The 22,039-nt window shown below is 40.5% G+C and overlaps 1 protein-coding gene across 4 annotated transcripts in view; it reads right to left on the bottom strand.

Annotated features, from left to right (window-relative positions):
* Positions 1-22,039, bottom strand: part of LOC311443242 (uncharacterized protein) — a 409,687-nt gene that overhangs the window by 64,266 nt on the left and 323,382 nt on the right. The window lies entirely within an intron of this gene.

Below are 22,039 nucleotides of genomic sequence, written 5' to 3'. Positions count from 1 at the left end.
GAAAGGAAATACTATGACCTTGACTTCATTTTCAGATGGTCATCTCTTATTCTGGTATTGGGCTTTATTCTGCTTGTGGAATATATACTATACATATTTTTAATAAAATCATTGCAAAATTACCCACAGGTGGAGAGAAAACAAATTAATAGTCTACTTAATTAAGTTATTTTCAAAATTCTTAGCATCAGCTGCAACTGAGTGAAATAAGTAGGAATGTAAAATTTACCACTATACAAGCCACCAGGCCATTTACTTTCCCAGCCTGCTTACAGCAGTAGTTAATTCTTAACCATTTTAAATGAATAACCAAACAGTGATGCATCAGCTTGGTTACAGAGTCACCGTACCCAAAACAAATGCCAATTTCAAGAAAAGGAGAGATTATTCCTCCTTCGCTGCTTCAGAAGTCATAAACCTGAAATCTAAGGAGTGGCCAAATCCTGTTTATCTCAGTGGAAATCAGGGACCTAAAAACATCTAAGTGCCAAGGCCTTTGTCCTTACCTTTCATCCAGAAGCATAATGGGGGGAGAAACATTAATTTACTTCACACTTACAAACTCCAAAAGAAAAATAAGCACCTTTCTTTCAACTGTACTTTCAGAGAATCACTTTGAAAGATCCTTTTCCCTGCTTCAGTGAGACTGTCAGGCATCTTAGCAGAACACAAAATCTTTCCCAGTTTGATTTTTACTTTAACATCAGTTAATTTCTATTTGTTCTTCCTCCACAATTTCACTAATGCCCTTTCTGTATACGTATATTTGTCCATTACAATCTACAGAACAATCACCCTAATTGATCTAGCATTAACCTCTAACAGCTTAAGATCCAGACTGTTTTTGTCTATTGCTCTGCCCCAATTGCAGCACTAATTCCCTATAGTGCTTACATCTCTGTCACCACCGCCACCCAGCCCTTCTGCAAGAAGCACCTCCGCAAATAAATGCCGCTGTAAACCATCCACACAAGAGGAGCGGAGGCTGTTGAAAAGGCCCCACTGTAACAGTTTGTTTTTGCCTTGTGTTGTATATAATGATAAATTTCATACAGGTGTCACATTTTTTAGCAGGAGGTGAGGATTGATGGGGAACAGTAGAACGATCCATCATCGGAGGCAGGTGGCACAGTATTGGAATTTCAGAAATCTGTTCCCAATCACATCCACTGCTGGATGACTCAGTAACGACCCTATTTGCGATGCGTTACTGAAAATCAATGTGCCGCATTCAAGGTCAATGTACTGTTAGAAAACTCTTTAAGCACTGATGGATGGATTGTGTTCATTCAGAATAAATGTGAGAAGAAAGTGACAGCTGAGCATCTCAATAGTTGTGCCAACTTTAAGAGAACAGCTTCCTCCTGGAGAGAGCAACGTGATTCCCTCGGGGATTACATCACTCTTTATTTCCTTTGTTCTTTCTCTTTTGAGCATTTAGGTAATTGTTTAATGTATCTATCTTCGTGCAATTAGGAGACTTCAAAGTGTGAAGACAAATACTGATGAACAACAATCTTTATGGACTTCCCTATATGAATAATATTAATCATTATGAAAGACTATCAAAGTTTATAAGGATTAAGTAGACAAGAAGGGAAAACATTTGAAGAAACTAAACCCACACACAGGTACAGAAAAAAAAAAAAAAAAAAACTCTACAAAGAGCTCTGAAGATAAAATCCCAAGTCAAAACATGGTCTTGATTTTTCTGTTATTATAGTAGTGAACAAGATACTTAGTGTCTTTACATATCTTTACATATTTTTCAACTCTCTAAGTGGTTTTGCATATCTTTAAATGTTTTAAATTAGCTGGGAACTTGCCATGCATGGTAAAACAGATTTTAGCTTGTAAAAGATCCACATTTATAAATAAAGCTATCCCATTCTATCGCTAAAATAAAAAGTGAGCTATCTTATTCAACTAGTTTGCTAAACATGAATTAATGGCACTTCAAAGACACTTTCCAGAGGGATTCAGAAATTACACTCCTTTTCTTTCCTGAGAAATAATGAAATTGTCTTTTAGTTGATGGGAAAAAAAAGTAATCATCAGCTTCCAAAAGGAAAACAGGATTGATAGCTCAAACAAACAGGAAGGGGGAAAAGTGTAATTTACCATGTGGTTCACCAGCAGCTAAATCTGTTCACTTGACACAATAAATGATGTCAGGCTTCCTCACCCACTGTGTCAACAAAATGGGTGTTGTCAAAAGCATTAAGACATCTTATTGACAAACTCTCAAGTCATTATACTCTTTGAAGTGGTTTTGTCTTCTGCCTAAAATTATTGCACCGACAGCATCGATTCATCTGATACATTGATACTGCAGCAACAAGCTCCAGGGAGGATACTGAATGCAGCCAAAGCCATTATCCAGACAAAGTTATTTTTGACTGTTTTGGTAAGATTCTGAGAAGTGGTCAGTTATCAGGGACAAGCAGTTTGTTTACAATACTCAAGCAATTACGCTTCCTTCAAGAAAACAATTCTTTGCCATCGGGTTGTTTTGCAACAGGAACTATCAACTAAGGGTTAATTGCAAATACATTGTCTTAATACTTAATGCTGCTGCACACTATTTCAGCCAGAACATACTGCTTATTCGTATCCTTTAGGGAGCACAAAGCTTACAAAGCTCCTTTCCTTACTCAAATAGTTGCACTATATTCTGTTAGCCCAATGCTGTGAGGAAAACCTGGGTGATTTTACCAACAGCGATGTTTGTCAAAGAGGATTTGGTGAAAAATATGTGAAATAATCAATTTAAGGACAGAATTAATGCTCAGATGAGAGGTCAAAGCGTGGACAGCAGTCTTTTATCCAGGCTAAACTAACGTGGAAGGTAAGGGTGAGGCCAGGCACAGCAACTCGTGCAGACAAACAGGAGGCACCAGAGGCCTGACTTATGACTGCTGCTGACCCTTCAGCCCAACACATCACAGGCCTAAGCCTCCCTTCACACCAGCGTGAATCAGCAACGACTCCATGGAAGCCACTGGTATTATAACAGCACAAAACCAAAACGGGAGGAAAGTCCATTTTGTACAGGACTGAGTATCTATTCACCACCAGAACAAAGGGCCCGTTTCTTGTTTTCCTCCCCTCTTTGTCATTGTGTCGTGTGGAGGGACCTCCAGCCAGCACAGAGACGAGGCAGCCAGCTCCAGCTCCTTCTCCCCTCACCCTGGGGAGCGAGGAAGGTGGGGAAGGCACGGCCAGAGCACGCTGCACACATCCCTGCCTGCCTCCTCCTCGCTGTCCTCCTGCTCCTCTCCTCCTCGGTGGCTTTGGCAGATCCCAGCCCCGCAGACCGGCATCAGGGACTAATAACCAGCTCTCTCGATCCCATCACAGCTGCGCGCACAGACCACGATCGTGTGCCATTGAGCATTTGGCTCGCTGTCCTTAATGTAAAGTACAGAGCTGAAGATAGAAGCAGGCTGAGCGTGCCAGCTCCGTCCACTGTGGATTTGTGATTAAGTTTTGCCATTAAAATACAGTATATAAAACACTAATTCAGGCCAAAATTATAGATTCGGATAATATATGGAATTACTGTGCCAACAATCCGCAATAAAAATACACAGTACAAATAAGTGAAAGAATCTGATGTCAAAAAATGGATAATGAAAGTAAATTGCATAAATGTAATTAATAAAGGCTTGGAATGGAAATTTCCAGTGTGCACTGGCTGAGCCTAGACCCACTGAATATCCAAGGACTTGCCTAAATTTAAGCTGGGATAGTAATGACCAGCTTCTTATATTTTAAATTGTATCTTCTACATCAGAAGGCATCCAGGAGTCTCCACTAAATTGCTTTAATTAAGCTAGCCATTACATTTTAGCAGTTCCAACTTTACCACATTCAGATGAGAAATAAAGACACATGTAAAGCCCAGCCCTCAACGTGAAGAAATCTATTCCTGCACATATGTTCCCAGCTGCTATCTCGTGCTGCCCAAACTCCAGAGATAACAGCTACTGTTTTGCTGGACTTGTCATGTAGCCTGGAGCTCTGACAGGGCTTTTTGGGATTCATCTGCAGTCTGTGCAGAGGCTTTTCTAAGTGTTTGTTTTCCTTTGCTCAAAACCCTCGGAGCTTGGGTGGCCTTGGTAAAGGATTTTCAGGTTTTGTTACTATGATGACGAAGAAAATATTTTTCTTGCATGGAGCACTTTTGTTTAAAAAAACTCCACTGAAAACAGGGAGAGAATGGGACATGGCAAGGCCTCCTTCACAGCCTCTGATCTCTGGACTTGGCTCTGCACTTAACAGGGGAGATTCCCATGAAAAACAGTAGGAATTGGCACTCCCACCCAGCTCTCCACATACTCCCTGTGTAGGAACTACTGGAACGTGGTGGAATATAAGCATACTGTACTGGATATCTCCATCTTAGAGTGTAGAAGAAAAAGTGTGTGTAACTTACACAAGCCATGAAGCTGAAACCCTACCCGAAGCCCCAATTTTTGAGTCCCCCTAGTTCTGATTTATTTGTGAAGTGAATAAACTTCCTACTACTTTTCATATAATGCATGCCCATGAGCCACTGAAATCAAAGAGTGGGAATAGTTGCTCACTAGCCTGGGTAGTGGGATTCCTAGCCTCATTTGGGGGTTGTAAAGATTTTTGTGATCACAGAATCAAGGCTGCTATCAGTTGAATCCTCACATTCTTACTTACACTGGGTAGCCTGTGCAGAGTCACAGAACTTGAATACTAAGGAGGCTGTCCTCTTGGCTATCTCTCTTGGTTTCTCATCAACTTTTTTTTTATTCTTTTTAACAGATTGCAATCACACAAAATTCTATTGAAGTACATTTTCCATCTGTAATCACAATGCAAGTAATTAGTAATTCCTCCTCAGGAATCTGGTGGAACCACACGGCTAATTAGTTCACTTACACCACTCATGAGGCCACAGCCCAGTGGAAACCAGCTTCTGAAATGTCTTTCCCAGCCCTGCTACAGACCTTGAGTTGGGAACTTCTGCCAGTATCTCAGCTGTATTCATGGCTGCTGTGCAGCTCTGTTGTGCTTTTACAGATCTACAACCCAGGTTGTGGTATCAAGGAGTCAGTGCTCCTGCCCTCACAGGAATGAGAAACACGGGCTACTGGGAGTGATGCAAGCCTCCACAACCTTCTCCAATGCATCCAGGCCTGCAACAGATGACTTTCAAACAGGCACACAAAGAGAAACAAACAAATTCCACCTGATTTTCCTAATAAACAAAACCAGAGTGAGTCACTCAAGAATAACTTCAGTAGTTTGGCCTCTCTTATTCCTTCAAATAATGAGAAATTATTTTGTATGAATTAAAGACCATTTCTGCTGGGAAGTGAGAAATGACATCCTAACTAATGTAAAATATTAAACAGGAGACTTAAAAATGTCATCCCAACACTATGCATAGAAAGGTACACCAACTTTTTAGTTCTGAATTAGACGCATTTCCAGACACCTTTGCCAAGCTGTTTAAATGCATTGCTATATTAGTCTCACTATATTTTTAAGGCAGTTATCAGGCACTCAGCAGAAAAAAAAATGATTTTCAGGACTCGATGCAGCTTTGTGCCATGCTTCCAGCCAGAAGCAGCACACCTATCACCCTCAGTACAAACCAACGGCTTCCAGATCTGGCTGCTGAGGATGGAAGATGTCTCACCAGGCAGAAGTTACCTGCACCCAGCCAAGATGGGGAATCATACAAGTCGTCACTGGCTGCTTCGATGCAGAGTCAGCTTGGCAAAAACTGCTCTTGGTCCCAATTTGAACTAATTTGACTGACTTTGCACAGATAGGGCAGCCACCACACGGACCTTTCTACTTCCTCTAGCAGACTTCACTGTCCAGCCTAGTTCCACTCCTCCTGTTTCCAGAAGGAAAATATTCTGTTTTCTATCTTATCCCCACAGATTGCCATGTCAGTATAGCTGTGCAGATCATATTATCACACATACTTTGTCTGTCCCCTGATCATCTTCTTCCTATTATTTGCACAAAGAGAGAAAAAGCAACCATTAAGGCAATTAGAAATATTATATTCCTCCTGGGCAAGTCCTACAGAAAATTCCCTGCACTCTCTGTACAAGCGATGCCAATGGAAAATGGTCCAGTGATGTCAGTCAGGGTATTATCAGCCGCTCTACTGCACGGCTCTTTGGATAGCTTATGTCAGTATTCTAACTTAACTAATAATTAAAGTAAGTTACTCAAAAGTGGTTTGGATGTGCTTCCAAATGGAAGTCGTAACAGAAGGGATTCAAAAGGAGTAAGAGATACATATGTTTTGATAATCTCAAGTGAGCCAGCTTACCCCAAAAGCCACTTAATTACACCAAAACTGAAACATCTGTTTTAGATTATCTGCTAAAAAATAGCATGGTGAAAAGTAAACCACTTGGAGAGGAAGTATTAACATTATTCTTGACTTACAGACTGTCACGACAGAAAACTAATACCTATGTTTTTTAATTATATTCATATCTTTATACGATAGAGAAAGAGGAAACACAGCAAAGTAATGAGTCCACTGAATTAGGAAAAAGAAGGAGCCCTCCCTGCCCTGTTCAGAGCATGCAGTAGGATGACAGCGGCAGTGGGTGCCGAGGTAGCAGGCTACTTTTTGTCCCTTGGATCTTTTGGAAGGCATGTGGCTTTCTGACATCCTGCCACATTTGGGGTATTCTCACTGAGGAAGCAGTACAAAAAAGCAGCATTCTCTGCTTAGACTTATAAACATTCCTAACATTGCTCTCGTCTCCTACTATGTGATCTATTTCCAATTCCTCCCCCCCTCAGTTGCAGCCAAGGAAAGACAAGCCATGCAAAAGTGCTGCCAGTTCTTCCCCGCACATACAGTAGGTAGTCCCCAGCCTGGAGATATCCAAATCTCTCCCTGGTACAGTAGCCTGGTATTTCTTAACGATATCTGTAGCTGAGAAATCACATTATAGCACTTTAGAACATTTAGAGCCTAAGAAAAACCTTTTATGTGAACATTTTAAAGCTCAAAGCTCTAATCTAAGACTTGGTATATTTATCCAACTCCTTAATTATTAATGTTACTCTATTGATTTGATACCTGAAACTCTAACAACAAAACCCGTGCAAACTAATTATGCCTAGCTTCCGACTTCACAGGGCTTCTTTGCTTCTTTTCTAAGTCTTCTCTTTCTTAATCAATAAGGTCTGATTCATAAAACAGTACAGAGATGCCAGAACTGAGAAATAAAAGGCATATTTATTATCATATAAACTGTGCACATTGATGAAGCATTTATTCGCCAGTGAGGGATCCCAGTGACATCAAAGTTTGTCTTTGCTTATTATCCTAATGTACACAGTGCAATCAATCCAAATAGCATTTTAATTAATTCAGAAGTAGAATTATTAAAGAAAAAAAAGGTTTTGGTGTTTCCATACAAGGCTTTGTACACCACTTTCCTGAGGCAGTGCAGCAGTGTAGTTTTGCCAACTTTTTGCAGAAGGTAAATTCTTCATCCCTCAGTAGTACCAAGGTGGTCATTTGGTGTTGTTCCTTGGTAGTACCAGTACTAGTACCATGCTCTGCTCATTTGCACTGTGTAGGTGAGCCGAGTCCCCTCATCTGCATTCAAAAATACTGAGTTGAATTCTTTAATATATCCAATTTGAGGCCAGATCACTGCAATTTAAAATATCCATTTAAACTACATCACAAAATCTGAGTTAAATTTCTACCAGTATGTAATGCAGAAGGTTTGCAGTGCTCATTCCTGCTCAGTTGATTGTTTTTCCTTAATTTGATATGGGTATATAAGACTACAGAGGGGGACAAATATTTAATTGCCAACAGCATATTTGGTGCTCTAGCAAAGTCATGACTTAGCAACTTTGCTAATGAGCTGTGAAGAGGACATCCTTACATCTCTTCCTAAAATATATGACTGTCATAAACTTATTCCTACGACTGAGGTGTTGCCATGTGGAAGACTGAATAACTATGATGTTATATGAGCTTAACATTTTTTTTTTTATTAAGGTCACTACAAAGCATGACTTAAAACTTAATGATGCCGGTGACTCTTTGATCACAAACATACATAAAATATTTTATTAAGAAGTGAAAATCCAGGACAACACAACTCTATTGAAAAAAATACTTTGATTTATTTGACCCTTAGCAATTTTTGCACTTTATTAGGAGAAAATTAATATTTCTTATGGAACAGAATATAGAGCTTTTTTCTTCTTCTTTAATATGACAGAAAGACAAGACAAAACACAGGATGTAGCAGAAACAGTACTGCATTTCAGCAGCTAAGGTAAGACTGCCTAGCCTAGGTAGCCTTCCTAGCTTTAGCAATGACCTGTTGTGCAACCAAGAATATTTTCATTTTTTAACCATTTCCTTTTCTACCTAGAGCTTTGGTGTCCCGGCTTCATTTGGGCTTCCATTTGGTCTTCATTCAGCTGAATGCCTGGCTGGGGATGCAGTGCCCAGTGGCTTGGCCCTCGGAACAGGTGCATGTTTTCTACCTAGGAAACGTGGCCAGAGATCCCCTCTCCACAGGTCTCCAAAAATGTGGCTAAAGACATCTGATGGTTCAACATGTGGCTGGAAGTCAGCTTTACTGAGTCACATGTAAGCTATTTCACCTTTTCCAGGTGGCCACCTTACAGCCTGTTATCTTATGCCTTTAAGAAATAAGGGTCAATCTTTCCTCTCTTCCAACCTCACCATGGGTACATTCAGTGTGATTTCCCAAACCAAACTCCTGCCCAGAATAATTATTCTCAAGGTAAAAAATAACTTGTTTCTGGTCTCAGCAGCCTGGACCTCTGTCAATTGTCCTGAGGAGCAATTTTTACCAGTTTGCTTAGGTTCAAGTGACTTTTTAGAAATTAAAGTAGAGAGTTAGACTGTTCCTCCTGTCTCACGGCAATAAGCTTTGCAGTTTCCAGAGGCACCACAGAGGGGGACCTGTGATACTACAGTCAACTCTTCACACTGGAGCACAGCAAATAGATCAGATATAGATCAGATTCTTTTGAACCTTTAAGCCTTGGGAACCTTTTAATCACAATGGATTTTTATTTTTTTAATAGTAAATGGCCAAATATCCACACCTATTTTACAGATAGTGTGATGGTATACATCACTACAGATAGTGAGATGGTATACCATATTTTAGATGTAAAAAGAGGCTCAGAGGGAGCATTATCACTTGACTATGGTTTAGAATTTGTTCCCAAACCTCCTCAGAACTGTACTTCAGTAACTTGTATCTCTTGCAAAAAAAGAAAAAAAAAAGATACATGAAATGAGAAATTAGGTCTTGATGTAATTTTAAACTCCATATCTGAACATCCATTTCACTTTTACTACTATCATAATCACTGCACATATAGACATAGTATATTACTCAAATCCTCTGATCTACCCAGTTCATAAGCAAAATGTACCGTATTCATCTCAGATCCTCTTGTTTTCTAAATGGTATTTAGAAAAAATATTTTTCAAATGTGAACCAGAGAAAAAAATGTAAAAGTTCTGAGGGAGATTCACAGCACAAATTTCTTTACGAGCTAAACCAAAAGACTAGCTTAAATTTTTTAGTTCAATAAGATTACATCAACACCAATGGTGATCAGAATCTGGTCCAAACATCTTCATTTTGAACAAGCTCCATTAGTTATATTGAACAGCAGCTTACATCACAGAGGGAGGTAATTTACAATTTTTATAACCATCATAATTTGTAGTACACAACTAACCACATGGCCATTCTTTCAAAACATCAAAATAAATCACAAGAAAATCAAAGGCATATTTAATGTTTGATGACAAATGGCTACTAACAAACAGTTATTGCAATAAATTGTTGTTAAAAACAGTGATTATGGGAAAATGCTTAACAAAGGTGATTAGGACCACTTATTTAAAAAAAATTTCCATCACTTGCCTTAAGTGCATGGACCACCGAGTTTCATTTAATCCTTTCTAATTCTGAGCAGGATAATCATGGCAAATAGTGGTAAATGAATCACATGCCTGTACAGGAGTATCACAGCCACTGTGGCATTTAGATGAATGCTGTGTCAGAGGATTAACGTGGTATAATACCGCATTTGCTTTTGCAGCCTGTTATTTTAATCTTGTGAACTGCCTTTCATCAAGGTGGGGGAATACAATAAGGTTACTGTTGATCACAAGCAGTCGGAGAGGATGCTGTGTGACATCCAAGTCCCTCGGTCCTAGGGGACTCTTGGCAGCACCTAAAAGTCTTGTTTTGTGCACTAATGGAAGGAGAGAGAGAATTTGCCTGCACTAGGGAAAAGTTGGCAGGTGAAGTAACAGCACAAGAGATGCCATTGTGCCAACAAGTTACTTAGTTCTAAGTATTAAGCAATGCGCACCCAAGGATTCACGGGACCCTAGAACTGCAGAGACAGCAAATCACTTCCACTGCGGACAGGGAAGAAGAGATCTGGCAAAGACACAGAGCTAGAGGGACTGTGGTAGCCAAGCAGTCTATAGAAAACTGGGGAATGTGATGGAGCCTAGAAAAGCACAGAAGACTTCACTCCACTCTGATACAGTTTGCTGCCTAGGCTGTGGCCATTAGCATTATACTGACTACCACTTCCCTGGGAGAGGCCACTCAGGAACTTTGTCATGGAGCACTCTGATCTTAATGAGTAGAGACCTTTCTTTCTGGACAAGAGGAGCATTTTGAAGTGCTAGAATTGTATATTTAGTTATTATGCCTATCAAATGTCCTCCTATGAATGTGTGCTCCACGCTCGCAACCTTTCTACAAAGGAAAGCAGCATGGGGGTGTGAAAATTGTTCAGGAGCAAATACTGCTTCCCCAAGCCACTGCCCAAAACATAAAAGGAATTCAGAACACCGCAGATCAGAAAATTCCATTAAATTCTATCCCGTATATCTTCTAAAACAAGATGGAGGCTTGCCAGAATACCTAAACAAAGCAGTTTTTCACGCAATTTCCATCCCACTGAGAAGTAATAAGTCCTGGAGATCTTATAAAGAAACCTGTTCTTGAACAATTTACTGCCCAGATTTATGGGTCCAAGAAATAAGGATGGTTCAGATTAACTTTGTATAAGCCTCTACTCTCAAGAGCTCTTCTCCAAGCCAAACGTGAGCCAGATTTTTTCCCAGTTAGCTGCCCTTTTACACTGCCTGAGTCGTGTGAAGGGGATGGAAGATGGCCACAATTGTGCGTTTGAGAATTCCCCCAACTATGGGAAGTCTCCAACTGCTTTAGGTCACTGCAATCTATTCTTACACTTCCATTACAGCAGAAGGACACACCAAGCACATCAGAGAGCTCTGCTAAAGCCTTTTGCGGCTGGCACCCAGAGCGTGACCTGCTCTACTTGCTCTTGGGGTCAGCACTACAAAGCTTGCAAATCCAAGAGTTGTGAATGTGCAAAAGTAGCTGACAGTTTGGGGCTTTTTGTTTATTATCTTATTTTTATTTTTATGTTTTTGTTTGTTTGTTTTTGCCTGGCCAAGAAAAAAATATGCTCAATCTGAACAAAAGACTTTGGATTACTTTTCATGTAAAAATTGCAGAAAGTCCTTTCAGCTGAGAATGCTGAAATTAAATATTGACTTTTTTAGCTTTTAAATTTTGATCGGACAACAGCAATTCAAGGAAGTCTACATGAATTAATTGGGCTGCCAATGCTGGGCTGCCAAACTGACTTTATTTTTATTATTACTAGTTCTAAAAATGGATTTGGCCAGTCAGCAGAGACTAACTTTTCTCACAAGAGATAAACCCATCCTCAAGCTTATATTAATTATGCATTGTCCACTATTCTGTAGTGTCCACAACCCCAGAAGAAGCAACATAAACTTGACAGGATTGGCAACGAGAATCCAAACCTTGTACAGCTCACCCCATCAGGTCAAGTGACTTTTTCAACACCTGGTTTAAGATCTCATGAAGAAGAAACCTGCCTATGTGGGCACTGATAAAAATACATAAATAAAATTCTATACACTTTGACTTAATCTTAACTACCTTGACCGTTGTTGAATTAATGAGTCTTTATATACATAGATAGATATAGACATAACCCCAACTATATAACTCCAGCCCTCGTGACAATGCATTAAATACCCCGGAAATGCAATTTAGGTATTGAAGACTAACTCGTAAGTGCAAAGAGTGCATCTGCACGTATAGGTAGATGGCATGATAAAATTCAAGGTGGCACAAATTGGTTGAGAAGACTTTGAGCCCCCAGACTCTCTAAAGAGTATGGGACTGTTTCCCCAGCCATTTCTTCATGGAAAATAAAATACAGCTGAATGATAGAGTTGAAACAAATGGAAGTCACATCAGGCAAGTTGAATTCATGCAACTTATCTCTGTGCATCTCCTACCTTATTACTTTCATTTATGATTACACTGCACTTAGAGAAAAACATGCTCACTGGTAGCTTACAGAGAAAACAAGTACTTCTGATACCATAAATCAAGACATCGTACAAATAGAGATTTGAACATGAATTTCCACATGGAGAAAGAATATTGGTAAGATCTCATTTTCCATTATTACTAAATGCTAGGAATGTGCTTGATAGTGTAAATGATAGTGTAAATTGATATGAATGGTTTTTTTGTTGTTGCTGTTGTGTGTTTTTTTGTCTGTTTGTTTTTTTAATAAATCTATGGGTCTTTATTTTCTCTTACTCTATTGTAAATCAAAAGTCATTTTGCTATTATCAGTATCATCATATCAGTACAACTGGGGGAAAGAAGAGAATTACAACTACTATTTTAAGCAGAAGTGGTTCTAGTCCAGTAAATATTCTGATTTGCAGTATAGATGAAAAGGGAAAGACTGTATATGAGGCTGGACTAAGAGTATGATATAGCAACTCTACTCCAGTTTCTGCCACAGGCTTTGGCACTAGAGCTTGGGAAAATAATTTAGCATTATTGTATCCCAGCATCCTATGAAGCTGATTTAATGTTTTCCTAACACAAAGGATTTTTGTAAAGGGGAAAAGAATAAAGTTTGCAATTCTGAAAACAGCCAGGGAAATTGTTTTTCCAGTACATAGCAATGCAGTTTTACAAGCAAATTCAAAAGTGAGATAATGTTAATGCTACTTTTAGTTTATTTTTTATTTATTTATTTATTTTTATTTTTTGCATTAAAAGTGTTGAGAGTAAATGCAGAACAAAGACGTCCACTGGTTTAAAAAAATAGATTTATTTTCAAGAGTCAGTTCCATGGATCCATATTTGGTAATAATGCATCTACTCCACTTTATTATATATTTGAAAGCTATGGAAGCATATCAAGGTAAAAATTTACTTCAGATTTCAAATTGAAATCTTGGTAAAATAGCAAAGGGATTGAACTATCTTGGGAAGAAAAAAGGGGGCAGGCAGGTTTAATTATGTCTCTGAAGAAGATAACAGGGAAAAGTCTGACTTTGTTTATGCCAAAGGCATTTTGCCATCTACCTCCACAGGGCCACGACAACTCTGTTGTGTTCTGCAGGGCCCCAATCCTGCAAGCCGTACAATAGGGAAGGGAATTTCTAAAGTCAGTGGGATTCCCCACAGCTCTCAGGATGAGAAATTTGTGGGAAACTATGTATAGAACTTGTTTGAATTTTGGCCCAAGAGTTTTCTCATTTCCTTTGACAGTCTCCATAAAAACCCTCTTGTGCAATTCTACTATCTTTTCATCTTGGGATGCCAAAATATAAGAGTCTGAACATCTGTTTGAAAAAACAGAATATGCCAATATTTAAATTAGAAATGGTTTCTTTTCCCTCCAAGACTATCAACTAATTATTTGAAATAGATTTACCCAAATATTGTACTTAGTTCCATATTACACATGCATAAATGAGAACAGAATTTGGCCCAATATGTTTAAGCTAAGCACATTTTTGCAGCTATGAAAAGTAATCTGATTTCCATGGAACAGTTCATACATGGCAATTTGCCTTCCTGGGCCTCAGTTCATGTCAAGCCTTTTCACTCTGTTCATTTTATGAAGATTTAATTGAATCCTACTTAAATAGCATCAACTAGCACTTATTCATAAAGCCATCAAGGCTTTCATCACAAATTCATAGTTTTGTAATTCTTAAAAAAAATCATATATATTCACTTGTACCATCACTGGAAACACTTGAAACAAACACTTTTGTCCACAGTTCTCTACCACGATTTTGAAATCCTGCCCCACTAGAAAATAATATTTTATCATCATTGTTTTTAATCCAAAGGTGACTTTATTTTTCACTGTTTTTTTTCTGCAGGAAACATGGCGATGGTGAAGCAACTCTGTTGCATGGGCAAGAAATGCTGGAATCTAGAACTGACAGAAATTTAATTATTGAAAGAAATATAGGTATAAACGTAATGAGAGGAAGGTGAAAGCTGACTTGGCAAACCCAGAAGGAATGATGCTCCGGTACCAGAAAGGCTGTGGGAGGGATGACACAACCAAGCTCTCCCTAAAACACCTTTATCTAGAGCTCAACGAGCAGCAAGTGCAGAAGATGCAAAATTCACATAGGCAGAAGATGGATTAAACTGATTCCTACAGAGACTTTATAGGACAATCAGAAACTCTAAAGAAGGTAAAATCTGACCCCTAGCAGGTGTGATTTATAAATGAAGAAAGATGCTTGAGCAGAAAGAAAAAAAAAAGCCAAGTAAGAAAAAGGTGCCCAAAAGCAGGAGGCAGAAGCCTCAGCTTTCTAGCCGTGCTCCTACAGCCCAGGCAATGCTTCCCTCCCTGCCTGCAGCCAGAACCGCCACCATCTGCACAACCACCTCGGTTTGCTCCCCTGTTTTATCCTCCAGTTTATTACCTCTAGCACCTCCGCATCAGCACTGCTGAAATTGTATTTTCAGAAAGAAAGTCTGAGCACTTTGCCATTGGGTAAATTTTTCAATTTACTCCCCCCCAACCTCTTTGACCTGGGTTGTTATTTGCCAGAGCAAATTGGGTTGTTACATTATTGGTTCTTGTTCTTTACAGTCGCAGAGCTGATACCATGCTGTTCATGACAACCTTTCCAAAATAACTCAGACATGCCTCGGGTAATTAAGGAATTATTCCCCCCCAGCAACACAATACCATATTTCTTATTTCCATCACATAAATGTTCCAACAAGGGACCAGGAAGCCTTTTTGTCTCATAAAAATAGCTTACACAGGTGCACACTTAAAGCATTTCTTCTTATTATTTGGCATGGTAAGGACATGGTGGATCTAACTTCACTGCAGTGATGAAAACTGTGTGGGTTGCAGCAGCACCCACCAATGCAGGGTCTGATACTGCAGGCAGAGCAGGATAACTGACTTTATTCATCCCAGGTAGGATGGAAACGATTTGCATTGTCTACAATCTTCACAAGAATTGATTCTGGATTATGCTCCTAAATAGAGAAAAAGGAAAAGTCCTTTCAGTTTGAAAGGATAAACCATGAAATGGATAACGAGGTAGCCCATTCCACACCTCCCTCGCTGTTCTGTCAAAATGCAATGGAAAAAGAAAACTGTTCCCAATTTGTTTCCTTATTCATTGACACATAAACCACCAGAAATTATCACAGCAATACAGAATTACAAATGGGAAAGTGCAATTATGAATCCATGGCACAAAAATAAAAATAAGAAAAGGCTCTCAGATGATTCTCATACCTGATGTCCCCACCACAGGCCTGACTCCAGCCACTTTGGACACTTGCAGCCATTTGTGCAGTGAGCCCTGCACAATCCTTGTGGCAATAGGTGCTTGCACTGATCTTCTCTTTCTAGTCCCCCTACATTCCCCTTGGTCCATAGTCAATCTGTGCTTATTCCTCTTGGCCTCTCTGTGCTATCCCCTCACCCTTCTCCTGTTTCACATTTTGCTTTTTCTTTTTTTTTTTTCCTCCACGTGCTGTATTTCTTCCTCCTTAAAACCATTGGAATCTAACAATACTGGGGTTAAGGTGGCTTCTGGTGACCTGGACCTGTCCTCTCCAGGTCACGTCTGCGAGCACAGCGCAGGGATGTGAGCTCAGATCTACAAATACTGGATTAGTGTGGTACCAAATGTGGAGCAACAGACATCATGTCTCAGATTTGGGTTTGCTCTCATGCCAGCGATGCTGCCCTGTTCTGCTCCACGCCCATATGTGATCATGCAATTTACAGCCATCTGTAACATTTTCAGATACCCGCTTTTAGGAATTTAGGCTAGTTTCCTCTGTTTACAGTAACACGGACAGATTCTAGCCAAATAAAAATAGAAGTTCAAGACATCTGGAAGATAGCTTGCACTGCTAAACATGTCGTTTAGGGTCTGCATCCACACAGCACCCACCTCCCCCACCAGCAAATTGTGTGCTCAGTAGCTCTTGGTGTGCTGATGATTTCTCTCTGACCCCATCGGCACTGCGTGTACTTGGAAGGCTTTTCTCTTACTTTAACCTCTTGGGCAGTGCTCTTTTTTGTTCTCCACCTTTACTTTCCTTATCTTATTCTTACATCCTCTTATCTGCATTCTCTCTCATCTTAAAGAGGTTTTCTTCACTGCTGTTTCTGTTCTGTACAAGTTTAATGCACAACTTCTGAGCCTCTGTTAATTAGGTTACTCACCCGTTACTACCTATCTGGTCATGAGGTCGCTAGCATTTTGGGGAAGGTGAACATTCAGGGCTTGGTCTCTCCTACTAATTAAATCCTTAGGAGATGTTGAGCAGACTTCTTCCAGTGTCCAAATGTCCAGGCCTGGGGCTCCTCCCTACGAGCCTGTTCCCCCAGATACTCAGTCCTAACACATGGAGAGTATCTTGACTGATCTAACCCCAGAGAATAACTATATGAAACTGTTTGAAATTAAAGCACAGTTCAGCTGAAGGACTTTCCTGCCTCCTCACAAAGGGTTGGATTCTCTTTGCCTGATGCATTTGCAGAACCTGTCAATACGCACGTTTTATGACAACCCCATTAATTCCCCGGCAGGTCCCGTTAGCTTCCTTTCGGAGCCAGGTGTTTCCTGACAATACCTATTGTCCTGCCTGGCTGGCAGCTCCCCGCTCTGTGACACCTACCGTAGGGCTCTCGCTCGCTTCTTTTGTCAGAACACAATCTGCTGCCACGCACGCTTTTCTCACGCTGAGGACGTATCCCCCATCTGGCCAGAATCAGCCTTCCTTTCCTTTCTCACCAACCCTGCCAGATAACAACGGGCTCATCCTCCCGCAACCAGAGCCTACGGCTGCGTTCTCCAAACAGAGCAGGACTCTCGCCAACTCAACATCACGAGCAGCAGCACGCTGTGAGACAAACAGGCACATTATTCCAAGTTTCAGCTTCCTCTTCCCTTTCATGGTACAGTATCTGCTTAGTTCATCAAGGCAGAGAGCAATGCGCAGTCCAAAAACGAGTGCCAACTTCCTTCCAATGCACATAAAATCGAGTCTCTCGGCTCTCTGCTCTAAATTAACTCCCGTGCACTGCACAGAGCATTAACTGCTTTAATGCAGCGGGGTGGACGGTGCAGGGCATGTTTTGCTCTGCAGATGGACAAGTCCTCCATGTGTCCTGTCCCTGTGCAGGCACCAAAATGCCTGCACTCACCTTTACAACCACACGGGTCAGCGAGAGGCTGCAGGGCCAGCAGAGCAGCCACTGTGCAGCCCCAGGAGTCACAGTAGCACCAACAGGTTCCCTCCTTTGGTGGGAAATATTCACATGTGTAAGCAGCCAGCATCAGCCCCTCTCCTGCAGCAGGAACAGGCATTAGCTTGCTGGCTGCCCAGACACTGGCACAGCAGCCTCAGAAAGCCTCTCAGACTGCTGTAACTGATGGCAGGGAGCAGGAACTCCCCTAATGAACATTTTTGCTCAACTATGCATGGGCATCGAGCACTTGAGATGTAGCACATGGGGGTAAATGTCAGCCCTGTGTTGTTTCCTCCCAAACAAAATGGGGTCTTCAGTTGCCCATAATTGCACAGAGTGTTATACAACCTCCAGGAAAACCAACCAGACAAAAAACCCTAAAATGAAACGCTAGATTTTGGCTTTATCTCTGCCAGTACATTACCTTTCTCAACTCCCTTTTGTAATTCTTTGGGGAAGATGGAACTGCTTTGTTTTGTTCTGATTGTTTTTTTGTTCCTGCCAGTTGTGTGAAATGGAACATATTTGGGAGGAATGAATTAAATTTTACAAAATCTCTTCTAATAATATATATTTAAAAAAATAAGCAAAGAATAGCAAGTATTTGCCCAGTAGATGAACTGTAAATGTTATCAGGCAAAGTAAACATTCCAACTGTAATTGTTATTGTAGATGGATGAATTCATAAATATGGAAACACTAAAAAAATGGTGTAATACAGCAACAAAATGCAATGGACTGAGAAAAGAATGCAGCATACAGCAGCCTGGGCAAAGGCAGTTCAAAAAGGTTAAATAGCTAGCATGAACACTGAAGAACAGAGCTTTCTAATGTGGCACCAGCTCCACGGACACATGCAAACATTCATCACCCATTCACCCCTCCAGATTTCATTGACACTGGATATGAACCCAAAGGAAAGCATTCCTATCCCCTTTGTCCGGCACTGTACAATATGTCCTCATTAGGAATTTGGGTTGCATCAGGAGAGCCCTTCTGAAGTCTCTCTCCTCATTTAGTATGTTTTAGCTCATGGCACAGGTGATCTTGGGGCACAGAAACCCCTTTGGATTAAATGAAACCAGAGGGCATTCACCAGAGATGCACCTAAAGTACCGCGATAGCTAATGGGTGCTTGGGCCAAAAGGATGAGACTTGTGGTAATCCAAACTAAAATCCCCATTTACATGAGACCCATGGATATTGGGTACTCAGCACCGAGTGTTTGCTCCTACTGCACCATGTGCCTATGTATGTATGCTCCATAAATCCCCAAAGGCAGCTTTCACTGGGGCTTCTCCAGAGGACAATTCACCTCAGCAGGGATGCTGCTCACTCCGCATTGCCCTCAGCAGGATTTTTTCCACTTATTCTCTTTCAGTGCCAGCTGTTAGGCAGCATAAATACACATGATAAAATCATGTTGACTGACTTCAGGGGGGTTCGCTTTACTGGTGTTTTCCCTTCAACCTTTGCCTTATGGGAGACCCCACACTCCTGACACACACCAAGCTAGAACCAAAGACGTCCTGGATTGCTTGACAGATTCAAATTATGACTTCATGCAAGGAGCAAAAGTATGTCATCAACAGTGGCAAAGACATCACGGCCACCAGATGACCCATTTTCCCTTGTCACAGCCCTGTTCACACCCCACTGCTCTTTGTCACACAGAAGTGGCCCACTAGCCCCCAGTACCACACCAGTTCTTTCCTTTCCTTTCCATATGCTCCACATCTCCAGTGATGTGGTCAATGACAGACAGGCACTCTGCTCATAATCTTCAGCTTTGCTGAGTTGCTCAGCTGAAATCAAGCTGTAATTTGAGGAAAGAAACAACATCTTGAGTGTGGCACTTTAAGAAAACTGCCCTTCATTTTGCCAGAGTACCATCAATATTTACACTCCTGGTTTCCTCCTATACAATGCACTGCAAGCACAAATATTAGCCCTTAGATGATCTGATCTTCAATCATAAAAAGCTGTCTCAGAGTTAATGCTTGCACCCACGGTTCATTAGCAGGCAGGAAAAAAAAAAGCTTCTGAGAAATAGGAAGGCTGGCCCTCTGCTCATCTGAAAATTTATCTCTGAATATTCAGTACAACCTCAGTCATTAGTTTCCAAAGTCACATACAGAGCAGATAGATGTCAAATCAATATCAAGACAGATAACTTCTTATCAGTAGGAACGGATACTGAGAAACAGCCTCTGTGTGATGGTATCATTTCATTAGTTAGTTATCAACAACCAGTGCCGTACGTGACAATCTCATACAGCCCTGAAAAAAAAGCCTGAGAGATAATAGTATGCTTTATAGCTTAATTTTATGCAACAGTTAATTATATGGCACATTAAATCTACCTCAAAATAAACAAATATTGTAATTATGGCTAGAAAAAAATTATTTCATTCTAATCAGCCAAAGCCTGGCTAGGGGAGGTGGGTCTATTTGGACATCTAAATCAACACTTAGGTCCTAAAAATGGATATTTAGATGACTCCCAATTTTTTACATTTAGGAAGTGTTGTGCTGCACAGACAGCTTTAAATCAAACAATTACTTCTCTTTAGGAAATATGTCTTTCCTGTTTTTGCTGTCTATTAACAATCACTTCTACATTCAGCTGCTTTGCATACCTACTACATAGAATTTCATTGAAGTGTTGAGGAATCCATATTTCAGATGTGTTTTTACCACTACTGTATCATATGGAGTATGCAATAAGACGCAACTGAATTAATTTCATCACTGTGATGGATTATTAGTATGCAAATCTAACGGATCCCCTAGTGTTCCCTTGCTATCACATTACTTCTGCTTACAAAGGATTGCAAAACTTTCATTACACTGGCCAATCACTCAAACATTGAGTCAGCTTGTTCATCTTTTTCTGTCTCTCCTCGCGTCTCTCTATATATCAACTGGATGATTTGACAGTCCTTTAAAGAGCAGAAACCAAAATATCCCCTCCCTCCCCTTCCAGCAGCAGACTTCTAATATCAGATTCACTAAAAGTCTTCAGGCTCACCTCTGCTGCAGTTTGCAGTATGGGCTGTATCACAATACTCTCTTTATCCTGCACTTCCCTTCTCACAGAGTAAATAAACCGAACTAATTAGGTTAAGGGATAACCGTGAGTAATGTCACAGCTGCAGCAAATGACTCTCAGAGAGGAACTATGGAATAACTCAAGCATTTGAAGGAGTACAGAAGCAAGTGCTCTACAATAACCCACCATATATCAAAATAATAAAAAGAGATGGAATTTGGCAACGGGGAGGACATGGCACTATTGACACACATGGAGATGTCCAACATAAATATTTCAAGATCCTTTATCAACTGTTTCTAAACATAACAGGAATGTGCATGAACTGCAGCAGCTCAACTCCAAACAGCATCATGTCAGAGATGACCAGATTTTAGATTTAGATTGCGAGTGGGGTGGAGAAGAAAGGAGAGGGGGGGAAATGGTTTGCAGCTTAGTAGGTCACTTTCAAAGTAGCGGCATTGGTGCCAAATGGAGCTTTCTAATTACTTTTATTTTCCTGCTGAAATTGCGGGAGTGAGGCACAAAAAGCTGCACAGTGCTGGGGTGATTCACATGTTTCTGGAACCTACATCCCAGGCAATCCCTCCCTGGCACTACGGCTGTTGTCTGTTAAGGGAATTAGGGTTTAGCAGCTTCAGGCTGATCTCATGAAAAGGAGTGACAGATATTCAGACCATAGGATTGCAGTGGGGAAAACATAAACCTTTTGTTTTCAAAATTGCCTACTTTACAAGTTGCAAAAAGAAATCGTGTTTCACATTTAAGTACCATAAATTTGTTGATTCATAAATGCTGTGACAGCCATATCATTTCTCTATGTGACAGCATTTAGAAAGACCTCCTAAATTAAAACAATGAACTTTTTAAGCTATTTTTTCCTCTTTCTGAAAAAACACACTTGAATGTGTGAAAACAGTATGAGACAGCAAGAATTTGTCTGCTCTCCAGACCACCTATCTGGTGCCACATCATAAAGTCTGATCTGACAGTTCTGCATCTCTCTCTCCTACTGGGCATCTCCAGACTTTTCTCCAGATTTCTCCAAGAAACACTGACAGAGTCCTGCCAGGGTAAAAACTTTTTCTTGCTTTCATACTTCCCATCAAACAGGGGTGAACAGGAGGTGTGTAAACCACTCGGTATCTCCAAGTGAGCCAAGACACGGAGGAGTTAGAACACTCCTAAGGCTTCAGAAATGCTCATAGTGATCCAAAAGCAACTTGCTCATGTTTGTACAAACCTAAAGTAAGTGTGGGATATGACTAGGGCATATCCAGGAAGCACAGGAAGTCTTATAAA

This window comes from Aythya ferina (assembly GCF_964211825.1).
Source record: "Aythya ferina genome assembly, chromosome: 12".
In the NCBI taxonomy this organism is placed as follows: Eukaryota; Metazoa; Chordata; class Aves; order Anseriformes; family Anatidae; genus Aythya; species Aythya ferina.
This window is presented reverse-complemented; position numbering and strand designations above follow the sequence as displayed.